The sequence below is a fragment of the Fundulus heteroclitus genome, chromosome 14 (assembly GCF_011125445.2).
Source record: "Fundulus heteroclitus isolate FHET01 chromosome 14, MU-UCD_Fhet_4.1, whole genome shotgun sequence".
NCBI classification, from domain to species: domain Eukaryota; kingdom Metazoa; phylum Chordata; class Actinopteri; order Cyprinodontiformes; family Fundulidae; genus Fundulus; species Fundulus heteroclitus.
The window spans coordinates 11443433-11458198 of NC_046374.1; the positions used below are offsets into that span (position 1 = coordinate 11443433).

General features: G+C 41.0%; 1 protein-coding gene across 1 annotated transcript in view; it reads right to left on the minus strand.

Moving 5' to 3' along the window:
* Window positions 1-14766, minus strand: part of shroom4 (shroom family member 4) — a 126067-nt gene that overhangs the window by 26121 nt on the left and 85180 nt on the right. The gene's annotated exons all lie outside the window — the stretch shown is intronic.

Below are 14766 nucleotides of genomic sequence, written 5' to 3' on the forward strand. Positions count from 1 at the left end.
TCACTTTGTGACGCGTACCGGGATCTCTACAGCAGTCTTTCCTCATTAGATTCAAACAATATAGCCCGATTTACGCCACCAAGGAGGCGACGATGACCTTCATGTTTGCAGCCTCAGCCATGTGTTTGTTTTTTTGGCTTAGATGAAACACAGACCTACACAAGTGGAGTCTCTGCCAAAGGTTTTGGACATGGCTTCATCACAAGCTGTTTGGACTTTCCCAGCGCTGCCATTAAAACGCTCATCTCACTTGAGCAGCAAGCTCTGCACTCAGATCTAAGGCCAGGCATTCCCGTGTGTCCCAAAATATTCCCCAATCCACACACAGTACAGATTCAACTGAACCCCCCCGCTGCAGACAAAGTGTGAATTTGAGATGAAGCAACAAAGAACACATAAAAATAGTCAAACGGCTGCTGGAAAGGGGACCAGATAAGCATAATTGTTGGGGGCTGAAAGAAAGCTCATATCTTTTAAACCAACACACTGTCGGGAATTCGGCTGCTGGATGGAAGGAGCTGGAAAACCTGCTGAGTTGACAGCTAAGGTTGGAAAAGGTTTAGGTCTGGAAACATGATGTCTTTCAATAAAAGCAGCTGCTACAAGGTACAAGAGATCTGGAAGTTTCAAGTTGAAACTGGGTAAAACAAATAGGGGTTGAACCGAGACCTCATTTAACTCTGCTGGGACAGACTTGGCATTGTAAAATGCTTGAATATGCAGGTACTGACACTGGGCACTGAAGTGACCCGATCTCACTATATGCAAGCACAGACTGGACAGAGTAAGGCTAAATGCACAGACAGGAGAAGGGTTAATCTGAATTGGGCCGATAACTATGAAATTAGCTGGAATAGTAACCGGATGGTCCGTCACCAACATCCACCTATCTGTGCAAAGTCATGGTAGGACGGGGCTGGTGTCTGTCCCCAGCGGTCGTTTGGTGAGAGGCGGGGAACACCCTGGACAGGTTGCCAGTCCATCACAGGGAAACACAGAGCGATAAGGGACCAACATCTGTGATGGCTGCTGGAGAGAACCCAACACATGCAGAGGGAGAACATGCAGACTCCATGCAGAAAGACCCATGCCGGGCTTTGAACCCAGGACCAAAGCAACAGTGCTACCAACTGCGTCACTGTGAAGCCCGGAATGACGTTTATAAGTATAAAATATGTCAAATCTTTTTCCATGCCTATCCAAATACAGACCTGTATCCTGCCAAATCTTCTCACCTGAACCAGTGCCTGGACGTATCTTTACAAGTTTTGAACTTGGTTCTACAAGATCAGAAAAGAGTGGTAGGTGATCTAAATTGGAATTCTCAGCACGCCCCAAATGAAGTTTACGGTGTAAGAAAACCCCCACTGTAAAACGACACTATTCTGGGTATTTCAGAGAATCACTTGGAGGTACAATTAAGGAAGAAGAATGTAGATGCTGGCACCGGGGAGAAGAGGAAAAGACCGTTTTTGACTATTATTGTTTATGATAAAGCAGGAGACCCATTTCCAAAATAAACACTGTAGTTTCCTGGTCTAGGCTCCTTAAGAGGGATTTCTATGTGAGCCCACTGATCGTTCGACTTTGCTGACAATGTCCTAGAATTATCCCCTGAGAAAGTTTATGTAAAGCCCACATATTCGCGCCAACCAGTTTGTTTGTGTGAGAACTATCCGGTCATCCAGACAAAATAGCATTATTGAACGCACCACTAGTATTAATACACCCCCCCGCACCCCCACCCCAACACTCAGTACCACTTCCTGTTTCGCCAAGTTTAACTTTCAGAGATTCATGAGTAAGAAAAAAAAAGAAGTGATATGAGTAAAAAAAACAAAAACATATAGATTGTATTTTAAAAAAATTTGTTGTAGTTTTTTTAAAACTAATTTGTCATCTTTTTCGCAAAAAGCTGGGTGGTCCTGAGGTTAGACCGGCAATGACGGGATGATTTAAAGTCTGAAGAACTGCAACACACAGCAGATAGTTGTCTATGTTTTTTTTTTCCTTCTCCCCAATTTTAATTTAATCGTTTCAGATGATCAGTAAAATATTTTAGCAGAGGAATGTGTGAGAAAAGCCAGACGGCGTATAGGCATCTATTCAGTCCATCAAAGATGATTTGTTATCTCTAAAGATTAATCAATAATCTCCACTGTCTTAAAAAGCTGAGTGAGGGTCTTCCATAACATGAATATGCAAAATATAAAATAAGATAGCTCATTATATTTTAACACTTAATTAACTAGAAATGTGGTTTTGTCATACATTATTAAAAGTAGCCATATTTATAAAATATAACAGGAACTTATGAGGTTACTGAACAGAAAAAATAATGTGAATAGAATGCAATACGTGAAACCATTTGAATGCCCCATAAGACAGGGTAACATTAAAGTTAAGGGTTAACTCAAATATCCCTGAGAGGATTAAGAAAGCAGTCAGTTCTGGCAACTGAACAGTGAGCAATTATGGACAATTACAAAGTTTAAATGTCACACATATTCAGTGTATATTTTAGACAACGTCAATATGTGTACTATATGAGCAATCTAACATGTATATTGGCGATATAAAGAGAGACAGCATGAAGCATGCGAGAACTGCCTGTTACAGTCTGTGTGTGGTGCACAGCGCCATCCAAGTTAAGGCTTTGCCTTTCTTCCATATACCTGTACAGGTGATGCATAAATTCAACGATTTTGACCATTAAAATATTTAAATCGTACTGAAACTAAAGATTTCACAGAACTGTTAAGAGGGCAAACTAATTTTATTTGATCAGGGTCTGTGTTTTACTTTACACTGCACGTCACTGGAAGAAATACATATACCCATTAAAATACCTTCAAAAACTTCACATATAAGCACAAATTAATAATGAGTAAATCACTCCTACAGGGATTAACATCACACGTCCTGGGGATACGGAGAGGAGGTGAGAGGGTTGTCATAGACCTCAAAAAAGTTGGTAAACCTTTGTAAGATAAGTAACATGGATTCAAGTCAAAGATGGACAGCTCCTCCCTGTAATCTTATGACATACAACAAAACTAATATTCAAAGAAAAATGCACACTGTCATGCTTTTTTGTTTAAAATTCGCTTTACAATAAGCTAGCAATGAAATTGTACTGACTGACTGATTTGAAGTTTGAGACACTAAATATTTAGCCATTATTTAGTAAATAAAATTGAACTACTCGATCCGTTCATTATTAGAAAGGTAACCAGGACTGGCTAGTGTCAACTGACTGTTAGCTTTGGTGGTGCACAAAACTGAAAAATCCTGATTCTTTTCTGATTAGTGAATACATCACACGTAAAGCAGCACCATTTAAGTTTTGACCCAAGTATGAATTTAATTTGAGATATATAAAATTATTTTTCAGGTTCTTCTCAAAAACTCGCCCATGTAACTTGAGAAGGTCGGATTCATCACTGAATAGGTCATGTGACCTAGAGCGGTGCTCTAGGTCACATGACCAATTCTATGTTACAGCGTGACAACAAAACATATGACACCTGCTCAGACATATTTTTGGTTCTCTGATTTAATCTAAAGGGGTGAATGTGGATTTGCTTTTGCAAGTAACTCCAATCTACTGGACCAAAGTGGTCTGCTATCAGATTCCAAAACGCGGAGGGAGACTGTTTAATTTTGCGACAGTGCAGTGTTTGCCAGTGGCCTTCAGGGGCACAAAACCTGTACTGTATTTTTCGGACTATAAGGCGCACTTAAAATCCTTAAATCTTTTCAAAAATCGATGGTGCGCCTTACAATCCACTGCGCCTTATGTTTGTTTAAAATTGTGCTTACTGACTGAGTTTATGTGGTACTATGCGCTCAAAAATCTGTAAAATTTGTAAGTACGACTTTAGTTAGCAACGAAGCCGCTCCGCTCAATGGATATTCGGAGCATTACAGTACACTGTGTCACTACCTGATCGGCCCTGTAACAGGACCCCAGAGCAGTCTGCAAGACTGCCTGATTTTAATGTCTAAACTAGAAGTGCATTCATGTAAGGCAGCCCGCACCCAGAGTACGTGCTAGCAACTATAAACCAAGTTAATTAATTGTCTCTACGAGAAGTTGTAATAAAGTATGACTTTTTTTTTCTTTTGGCCTTATGTTAGAAACAGGGAGTGTAGTCCAACTACTCTGTCCTCCCGACAGAGATGGAAAGCTCTGCCTCTCAGGTAGTATTTCTGTACACGGGGGGCAGGGTGATATTACAAACTTGGGAACAATATTTAATGTGCCTTATGCTTCAATGTGCCTTATAGTCCAAAAAATACATTCATTTACAGGTATAGAGCCCCAAGTGGCTAAAAGTTACACAATGCCGCTTTAAGTCCAATGACAGCAGCACTCTTTGGAGTGAATGTGGGTGCGTGGAGAACACTCAACGTTAGCTATCAGTATCAGTGAGGTGTTTAAAAATGTATTTAGTGGAATCACAAAAGGTGTAAAGGAGTTTTAGTTATTCTATTACAGACCTCATCAAATGTGAGATGCCGCTTACTGCATCAGTTTATACATGCCTTGGAGACGTTTCAGCTAATTGGCAAAGGTGAGGGTAATACAAAAAAGTCGCTCCATTTTGTTTCAAGGGGCTCCAATCTCTAGGGAACACAAACAGAAACTATTAATAATAATTAATATGCTTAAAACCTTGTTTTACAGCGACTGCCCTCTCATACCCATTGTGTGACATTGGCTCGGCTCCCAATAAGCAATGCCTACCTGTTCACCGCAGGAAGGTTTGAAAGAAATACGCTGATTGCAGTCTAATTTTAACTCTTAAAATGAAGTGAGAATCGGATAAAATATGTATGAGCAGGTCAAACTTTGCAAAAAACGGGAGATCAGAAATTGAAGATAAATCCGCTCAGTGCATCAGTTTTTATAGATACAAATACATATGTAGGTAATTTAGATTTGAGTGCGTGTGTCTAAGGAAAGCGTTGGTTTAACCAAAAACTTCCATAGATTTTGCAGTCATTCTAGACCTACATGGAAATTACTCCTACTTTTCTCTGTCCGACACTTGAATCAAGAGGGCAAAATGACACAACAAAAGAGGGATTGCATGGAGCCCGTTTTGAATCCACTGAGCTACAGTATGACAGATAAGAGTAAAATCTTGACAAGAAGACAGAGATAACTAAGTTAATCCACCACATGTGTTGACGTCTTTTTGTGACCAACAAAGAAATTTGATAAGGACGTAGAGTATCTTTTTCTAAACATCCTGCATATTCTGAGCATCATGAACTGAAAATCGAGTTAAAAAAAGGGGGAATATTGGCAGCCAAGATGAAAAATCACTAAACAACAAAGCTGAGAATTCAAGAGGAGAAAAAAAGGATCTGTCGCTGCTCTGAATAGGCCTTTATGAAAAGATCTGCTGGAATGTCGCACTTAATGGACAGAAACAGCAACAGCTGACTGAAACCGCAAAGGTCACCACGCATAATCAGAGTCACACACGGAGCCTCAATAAAGCACTGAGCAAATGCCAGACAGACGGGCGCATCTGAACCCTGTGCTGTCACTAAGAGGACAGAAACTGCAGCAATGCAAGACCAAACTTCAGAGTTCAGTTAAGGTGAGTTTGTGTAGAAAGATAAGTCAAAGCAATACCTTCATTTTCTTTGTTCAATTCCTTATGGATGGAGTTGTAGAGAAGACGCAAAGTTTTCACACCTACCGGAGATCGCAGGTGTCCGCCGTTAGAATGACCCTGGCTTAGCTCTCAGCATCTCAGACAACCTGAGTTCAAGTTCAGATTGCGGACCATCCATTTAGGAAGCCATGCGACTTTTCAAACAGGCAGCGACACAAACTTCTTTTCCCCTCAGAGGGTTTCTGCCTAAATCTGTCAGCCCCCTGAAAAAAGCGAATCCTCTTCCTCGTCCTCAAGCCAGTTGAGGTCTGTTGGGAGAGTTGGGACGTGACGCGAGTGAGCGACACCTGAAAGTCCGAAAGCTGACGTGAAGGAGTAAAGTCAGCTACTGACCAAGAGGGAAAAACCAGCTGACGATCCTCACATCCCCTCTCCCTCCTTTTCCTCTTTTCCTCCTCCTTTGCTCCTCTTGCTGGAAGACAAAACATGGCTATGTCTCCCCGCTGGACTCTGCATTTCTCTCTCTCTCTCCCATTCCTTCAATGCCTCTCTCGCCCCCCCACCCCTCCCCCCTGCAGCAGGATGTGTGAGTCGGTCAGGGAGGAAGCGTTGTGGCGAACAGATAAAGCGCTGGACGGCTGCTAAAATAATACCAACAGTTCCACGCTGTTATTGTTTGACAGGAGGGGAAAATGCAGAGGTGCTTCCTCCTAGGCTATGTGTTGGTGAGTGTGCGTTGGCGTGCACGTGTGTTTGCAGAGCATGAAAAGGGGTCTGAAGGAGTAAAGAAAGCACAGACTTTTTGAACAGACGTGGGGGGGGGCTTCTTTCTTTCTTCACTTTGGCAGAAAGACGGGAAAACAAAATGTGGTGAAAGACGGGGAATGTAGGAGAGGATGGGAGGTCTGCAGGGGAGCATGAAAAAAAATCTGAAAAATAATTACAGGCCAACACAATGAGTGGGGGTGATGGATGAACAGGAGACTTTACCCCTGTTTTTGATCACGCAGACGTATTTCTTTTACACATACTTCTGTTACAGGAATAGAACGAAAGATGTTTGGCTTTGACCGCTGCGCTCGGCGCTACTGACGATAAGTAGCCAATTAAACTTTGGCCAGTACTTTAGCCAGCTGGCGAGCCAAAAAAAGTAGGCAAAAGGCAATTTGGAGAAACATCAATTAGACACAGTCCAGGCCTGTAACGAACTGATCACGATTATTTTTTTGTACGACCTCCATCATCGCTTCATTTGTTTGTATATTTACTCCAAACCATCACTGACTGGAAACTTTATGCTGGACCTTAAGCAACAGGGATTCTGCGCCTCTCCTCTCTTCCTCCAGACTCTGGGACCTTGATTTCCAAAGGAAATGCAAAATTGACTTTCATCAGAGAACATAGCTGGACCACTCAGCAGCAGTCCGGTCCTTTATGTCTTTAGCCCAGGCTAGACGGTTCTGACGCTGTCTCTGGTTCCAGAGTGGCTTGACACAAGGAATGCGACAGCTGAAACCATGTCTTGCATACGTCTGTGCGTGATGGCTCCCGAAGCACTGACTCCAGCTGCAGTCCACTCTTTAGGAATCTCCCCCACATTTCTGAACGGGTTTTGTTTCACAGTCCTCTCCAGGGTGCGGTCCTCCCTGTTGCTTGTACACCTTTTACTACCACATCTTTGCCTTCCCTTCGCCTCTGTATTAATGTGCTTGGACACAGAGCTCTGTGAACAGCCAGCCTCTCTAGCAATTACCTTTTGGCTCTAGCCCTACTTGTCTCTCCTTTTGGACAACTGTCAAGTCAGCGGTCTTCCTCATGATTGTGTCGCCTACAGAACTAGACTGAGAGACCGTTTAAAGGCCTTTGCCGGTGTTTTGAGTTAATCAGCTGATTAGAGTGTAGCAACAGGTGTCTTCAATATTGGACCTTTTCACAATATTCTCATTTTCTGAGATACTTAATTTGCAGTTTTCATTAGTCGTCAGTTATAATCATCAAAATTAAAAGAAATAAACACTTGAAATATATCAGTCTGTGAGTAATGAATAAATATAAGTTTCGGAATTACTGAGAGAAAAAAAAAATTGACTTTTTCATAATATTCTAATTATATGACCAGCACCTGTATACTGGTATATGCTGCAGTTGGAGGGATCTGTAAGGACTTCTCTTCAATGTCTGACTTGAGATTCTTGAGCTTTCAAGGCACTGTAGGTTCCAGTCTAATTCTTGGCGCATATCATGTACAGCAATCACCCAGAAGATTAAACCTAAACTCTTCTAATCCTCTGTACATTGTCCTGCCAACTAAACAGCACTGATTAATCAAAGCAAGAGGACACAACCTTGGAAGCTGACCCGTGGCATCACAGATCAGGGATATAGACTGGAAGGTGGGGCCTTTGGAGATTAAAGTTTACCTTTCAGTCACTTCTTTAGAGATTTTTGGTCAACGGACACATCCAGACTTTAACTGAGCTGGTGTGGTGAGCAGAAAATCCAACATTAAACATATATAAAAAGTGTTTGTTTTGCATGCAGATCAGAATAAGCTCTATTTATTGTAGAAAAAACAAAAACAAACCAAAACATCCTTTTATTTTAGATAGTAATGTTGTAGTTTCCCCCTCTGGATAGCAGCACTAGCATCCCTGCGTATGCATCAATGTGGGCTCATGCTAACAAGAGAGACTGATACAGTTATACAATTACGCAGTGCACATTAATAATAGTGCAAAGGGCTGGTTGGAATGCCATGGATGTGTTGGTATTTTCAGCTGTCATACTTACATACATTGCATGACCATAAGATCTGTAGCCTGGTAGATTCTCTGCAAAGTCTCTCTGCAGTACATGCTCACACCCAACACACACGACAGATCCGCAAATGGAAAGAGCAGCAATGATTTTCCATTGGAAGATATGATGTTGCTACGCTATTTCCTAACGTTGTTCAGCCCAGCTCCTCCTTTATTTACTGAAATCAAAAGGTAAAGAGGACTTTTTTTTTAAGATAACAGACTGCCATTCCCAGGGACTACAGCTTGAATTTTCAAACTAAACATACAATGAAATACAATAACTTGTCAATAAAAAAAGATTACAGCAAAACAAGTTTTCAGATGTCAGTCTGGGATGTCACACTTTATCGCTTGTAATGAGTAATGTAATGTTCAGACTTGATTGTTAAATATAGTTTATAATAATAAGGTTCACTCAGTTAGCATGCCCTTAATAACACATATAGTTCAAGTGTAGGGCTGGGCTTTAAATCGATTTAATCAATGGATTTAAATTTACAATTTTTTAAGATTTCATTTTTAGAAAATCTGGATTTTATTTTGCCAATACACTCGTTTGGCTTCCATGAAGAGAATAGCACAGAATGCTGAATATATGGTAAGGAAAATATATTGTCAAAATATGGTAAAGAGGAAACTTCTTTTACCAAAAGAAATGTATTCATTTACTTATTTTTTTAAGTTAGTTTGAAGTTACACAAGTGAAGTGAAGCCTGTTCTTAGCTCATAGTGTAATACCACTAGCAGCAAACATTGTGTTACATTTTCATTGTTTACAACAGCAGGGCCGCCATCTTGTTCCACAAGCATTCGTTACAGCTTGGATTTAGTTGCATTTTGAATTCAGGTCAGCTCCTAGACGAAAAGTTTTTAAAATCATTTCTTTAATTTCTTTTTGTATAACAAAAAGGGGGGGGGGGGGCATTTTTTGATTATTCGGATTTGATATAATCAAGTCAGAGATTTAACTTTTAAGCCATGTCGCCCAGCCCTCCTCTGGTGGTATTCTGAGAAATTGAATTGTTCATCTCTGCACACGGATGGCCACTGCTACAAGTCCCTTTGGCAATACAGATTCTTTAAGTACAGGTTTGTGCCAGATTCCTCACAAGATGCAGTAGTAGCACATTTAAGTTAGTGAAAAACAGCAAGGAGCAGCTTTTTGAAAGACACACTTTTATGAGCTAGTTTTGAGAGCCAAAGTTTGGCTGTATAATGTTCTTCACTTCACCTTCACCTTTATGGCAAACAACCCAAGGCTTTATTGTTGCTTTCTATCCTTCTTCGCTGCTGCCAAATATCATGACTACCGCTACCTTGTGGCAGCTGTAATGCATGACACCCAGGTGGCAATGATAAACAAGATATCGCGAGAAAATCAAAATTTTGCTTGAAACTCTAGAACCTATCAACTAGTCAGACTTCCTTATCAGCAACGCTCTTCTTGCAAATGGAAAACAACAAAAAGAAGATTAGATCCACACAACTAGACAACTTTATTTGTAATTATTTGCTTTCTCAGTTGAGGATTCAATGTTTTACTCCCAATGAGGGAAGAAGATTCAAACACCTGACTTTTAAAGAAAACTCTTATGTCTCAGAGATTGACAAGAATGTGGTCACAGAGCCAAGTTTGCAAGTAGGTGTGAAGTGGTAAGTTGAGCGGACGGCATTGTGCAAAGGTGTAAAGTGACCTCAGCTCACACTAATTTCATCCAAATGTTTCCTGTGATCATCCATCAAAGTTTCAGCTTAAAGCGGAGAGCGCATTTTTCGTGAAGGGGGGGCAGTTCTCGTTGCAAAGCACTGAGCTGGTACACCTTCCGAGAATTATGCTGGTAGAGAAGTCTGAGAAAACAGGTCCCATTGACTGACCCCTAATAGACGGTAAAACTACTGTAATGACAGCAGCTGATTTGATCTTTGTGTGTGAAGTGTCTCAACTCTTTGCCCAGAGTGGAACCTTGTAGAACAAACAGAGGCAGGTGTGAGTCTCTGATACCGACAGCGTTAAAGTTTAACCAACCCTACAACAGCAGACACTTCAAAACACAAAAGTCCTTTGGGGGGCTTGAAAGATTTCCTGGACACATTCCGTAGGAGTGTGTCCATGTTGTGCACAAGGATGTGAGCAGATTCCTGGAATTCCAAGTCTTCTCCCTAAAAGGTGAAAGGTTAGCTATGCAAGAGAGCCCAAACAACCTCACCTCCTCCACTTTACCCCCTGTAGCCACCTGATTAGGATCTATTTGTTTGCTTTAGGGGTCTCCCATTCGTATGTGTGCGCGTATCAGCAGGCAATCAGACCTCCTTCTGTTTGCTTTGTAGCCCCTTGAACTCCAAAAGATGGATGTCTGCATGACAAACATACTTGAGGACGTATCTTTACTGCATGGAGGCACTCTTCCAATCCTGGTTGCTACTACCGAGGGTCAAACACACACAGACGTCTCACATACCAGGTAATCAGTACAGTGAGACTAGGCCCATACCAGGGGTCGATGGCAGGAAGGGTGAAGCCCAGTTTAGCCTCTGCAGCACAATGAGCTGTTTGTTACTGCTAAGTCCCCAGACTATCACAGACAGAGTGTGTGTAACTGTTTGTGCCTCTAATCAGCAACCCCTCCCGACTTGTGAAAGAAAAGATGTTTTAAAGTGATTTCTTCATGCATCAGCTTGGTTCATATCGGCTTAAAAGATGTATTTACTTGATGCTCACACAGACAAAATGGGGGGACTAATGAAGAAAATAAGAAGCGTGAGTGAAATGCGTGTAGATCATAATTTGAATAATAATGTTTTCATCACAGTTTTCCAAAAAAAAAAAAACATACATTCCTAGCTTCTGAGATATAGAAAAGTCTGAAAAAACCTATTAAGTGATAATCAGCATTGGCATTATTCTCCCATTCATACATACACTTACAAGGCCATCTAATGTACATATGATTTAAGGAACCTTTTTTTAATTTTAAGATCAACGCAATCACGTACAGGTCAGCATTAGCACAAAATGGTAAATGTGGAATAAAGGGGCATTGGGCAAGTGCAATTGAGGTCATCAAAGCATTGAAAACATGAAAGTAACTGATTAGTGAACTGTAAAAGTAACTTTTACAGCTGCAGGTGAAAATCCAAAATTCAGATTTACAGTATAATTGTGTTTTAAACATACAAAAATATTCACTCGTCTGCCTTAACACACGTACTGAAAGTCATGTTGCATCACTTCACACCTACTTGCAGATCCAGGGGTATCGCCTTATCTATTGGTTGTCCCACATGCCAGTCATTCTGACATGCTCACATAACGCCAGTGTGCGTGCTCTTTCCTACTGAGTTTCCGCTTGCTGGCTGCATGCCCACTTTCAGTGTTTATATATCTGGTTAGGTTAGCGACTAGCTTAGCGGTTAGCCGTTCATTGTAGCTCCGCTGCTCTCACTGTAGACTTTGAACATAGCTGAGAGTCGCAAGAAGCAAACCGCATTCATGTTTATAAGAAGAGGAAGGCCTCAGTAGAAAGAAATAAGATCAGAATGGTCGGAAGAGCAAGTAAGACGGTCTTGCACATGCACAATTATTCAGAAAGGGGCTTAGAGAAACCTTTGGGGAAAAAAATAAATAAATCGCAGATCCTACCTTTAAGCCCTTCTGGAAAGGCTTTCCATGAGGTTTAGTGGTGTGTTAAAGGGACTTTTTGACTAGTCTTTCCAGAACTGCATTTGGGAGGTCAGACAATGATGGTGAGCAAAATAGCCTGGCTTACAGCTAACTCATCTGAAAGATGTTGAGGTCAGGAGTCTTTGCAGGTCAGTCAAGTTTTTTAACACCAAATTTGCTAATCCATGTCTTTATATTGCTTTGTGCACTGATGCAGAGTCATGTTAGAATGAGACGGGTTCCGATATTCCCTTTTGGACAAGTGTTGTGAATTAGCATCAATACTGTTTTAGTCCATATATAGACATACTCTATATGTAATTGATATGATTGTGGTCTTATAAATTGTAGCTTTCCTTGTTGAAAACCATATGTTGTAAATCAATTTCAAAGTTCTGTTTGAGCAGTAGCGTACTGGAAAATTTATTTGGCATGTGACTGGAAGCATAAACACAAATATTTTCATAAAACACTTGTTTAATAATGGACATAAATTCAAGCATTAAGCTTAAATACCATTACCAGTTAACTATTTAATATTTAGTAGCGAGGACCTTTCAAAATTGGATGTAATACGCAAGTGGCATCAAGGTACCGTGTGGATGTCACTCAGTTCTGGAGAAAGACCCAATCTCTCACAAATGTCTGGATTCTGAGGTCCTTGATTTTATACACATGTGACCATGGAAGTGGTTGGAACACCTGAATTCATCTATTGGGAGGAGTGACCCAATACTTTTGGCAACATAAGGCGGGCGAACCTGACATCTATTAAATAATGGCAGACAAATGGTTTTAAATGGGAAAAAATGGCAAAAAAGAAAATATAGTTCTGATAGTTTAACCGGTATACTTGAAGCAACAGTTCTCCTCTTAAAGTAAAGGGAAAAAAGAGAGAAAACAGGTATACTTTGAATAACTTGCTGACTACAAAAAAAATGAAAAAACGTGAAAAAACAATATTTATCCAAAGTCTTCTTCATTACTTTTGATTTCGGTTTCTATTATTACTGATGTAGAATCTTTATCTTTTCTTGAGCATTTTCATAACATTCCACACAGTTATGCTTCATAAATACAAGAACGCTACAAATATACAAATATATCAAAAATACTGTGGTCAATCAAACTTCCCAAAGTTCAAGAAAAATTATTTTTCCCATCGTTTCAATCGTCTTCTGTACGACTCATTTTGTGTATGAACCTCGGGTGCTCTACTAAGTCAGCCATGAAGATACAGGACATTACTTCTCAGTCATGTAATACTGGCTGCATCACTAACCAAATGTACTGTGGATAGCGTCTAAAATGAACATTATTAATGTAAATGCTGTTTCTTCCAGTTTTAACCAATCCCACTGCAGCGCTTCCAGTTCTGCAGTTTTGATCTCAAAGGCTACGCTGTGCTTTAATCCATCATTGCATTTTGATACACTTCACCTATAATTTGTAAAAGTGCCAGGGCTTGAAACATTACGCGATAAATGTTTCATCTTCCTAAACCCCTTCTGTAGCCGTGATGGACTAAGCATTAAATGTTAAGGAGCAGGAGGAAATGACCAACATGAACGTTACAATCTCAGCTTACAGCAGCCAACATCTAGACTCACGGGACTCCCCTCCTAACGGAGTTCTAGGAATTTATCTGGAGGCGTGAGACAGCGCTGTCTGCTTGTTAATGCCTCTCTTCGTGCGCACGCTTGTGTGTGTGTTGGGGGGGTGGGGGGGCAGTGGTGTCATATATCTCGGAGTCGCAGCTTAATGGGGCAGTTAATAAAAACCAGGCCTCAGGAGACAGATCAACTGTAGTAGACCACACGTAAAGTAAGGAGACGCACCCTCATACTTCTACTTGTTGTACAGCTGTAACAATTGTTGTTGTTGACATCAAACAAAACTATGAAAATATGCAGCTAAATTTATTTATTTTTTAAATCGCCTCTTCAACAAGAGGGAAAAAAGTAAATCAGTGGATATTTGATAAATGACTATGAGTAAAATTATTTGTTCCTTTGTGTTGCTGTACTGATAAGTGGCAGTTTTAGATTTGGACCATACTGGCAAATTGCCCAGGGCAGCAATAGAAGACAGGGAAGATGAGCACCACATAAAAAAAAAACAACAACCATCTTAATCTGTCATTTGCACAGTGAACACGTTTAATATTGCTTTTATGCATGTGCCCCAGTTTAATTAGGTGAAGAAAAGAGAGATCAGCCCCTGTTTATTGTCAATCACATTAAGCTCATATTGAGCAGGGCTCAAAACTTTAGCTATGAAAACCAGAAAACGTAAAGAAGGTATATTTTCACAAACTGCAGTACAACAGGGCTTGGGATGGCACCAGGCGGCCCTCTTTCAGTGTTAAATGCATTTGAAAACAATATGCAACAGCACGACATTTGGCTCTGTGCAGCCTTCGTGGCAGGGGTGCGCCATGCGAGGGTGGCATTACCAGCTGGTCTGGGCACCTCTGGATTCGTAGGGTGGGTTAGGGCTCTGGTTGATTGGCTCGTTCAGATTGTGTTAGCCCTGTCTCTGGGTGGATGGGTTCGGGGGTCGTTGGGGCTGGGATCAGGACAGGGGGTTGGGGTATGAAACAGGTTTGCCCAGGTAGGGGCAGTGCTTGGGCCTGGTCTCAGCTCCTGGTGATGGGGATCACCTCCCTGTG